The following is a 997-nucleotide window of genomic DNA, read 5'->3' as shown; positions in this document are numbered from 1 at the left end:
TTATCAGTCTGAAAGTCAGAACCGTGTATCCTGTAAGGATCAAATCCCTCGAACCATATACGAGCATGTAGTTCCTCATTCTCTAAGATACTGAGGATATTTCTTCACTGTCGTCCAGTGACCCTTTGCCTGGGACAGCGAGCAGATGCTTTGGACAGTATAGAGCATCGCGGTTACTCAAATGCCAACGACGACGCATATGGGGCCCGTATTCATTTCCTCAACCTCCTGAGCATCTTAGGACACATTTCCTTAGACATAGTGACTCCATGCCGGAACCGGTAGTAGGCGCCCTATCGGAGTCCTGCATCGAGTACTTGAGCAACTCCTTGTCATGTACGATGCCTGAGATAGTACTAACACTTTGTTCTTACGATCTCAAAAGATCTATATACTTAGAACAAACTGAGCCTTCTCCCAAATCTTTCATTTGGATTGGGTCCGCTAGCCAGTTCATAACTCTGCAGTCAGTAGACCTACTCATTCCCAGTGAGTAGGATATCACTTACATACAAAACACTAAGAAGACTACTGAAGCGTTGGTGATCTTCTTGTAGACACGGTTCATCAACGTTTTGGTCACAGCCATATGACTGATCCAGTTAACCGTATGTTTCCAGAGCGAGACGCCTATTTCAGTCCTTAAATGGACCGATTCAGTTTTGCAAACCTCCTTTTGCTCTGAGCCTTGGGCTCTATGATTCCCTCGTCTGCACCATATAAATGGTCTCCTTATGAATTACTATTCAGAAAGGCCGTCTTGACGTCCATTTACCAGATCTCATATTATAATAAGCTTCAATGGGCAGAGAGACGGGATCGACTTTAACATGGTAATAGCGGAGAAAGTCTTTTATAGTCGACTCCTCTACCTAGTATTAACCCTTTGCCACAAGATGAGCCTTGAAGGGTTTTACCTTCTCATAAGCACTCCGTTTGCGCTTACAGATCTATTTACAAACTATAGGCGCGAACCCCTTCAGGATGATCTTTCAAC

This window comes from Benincasa hispida, chromosome 11, assembly GCF_009727055.1.
Source record: "Benincasa hispida cultivar B227 chromosome 11, ASM972705v1, whole genome shotgun sequence".
In the NCBI taxonomy this organism is placed as follows: Eukaryota; Viridiplantae; Streptophyta; class Magnoliopsida; order Cucurbitales; family Cucurbitaceae; genus Benincasa; species Benincasa hispida.
The sequence above is the reverse complement of the archived record's forward strand: the minus strand, read 5'-3'. Positions refer to the sequence as shown.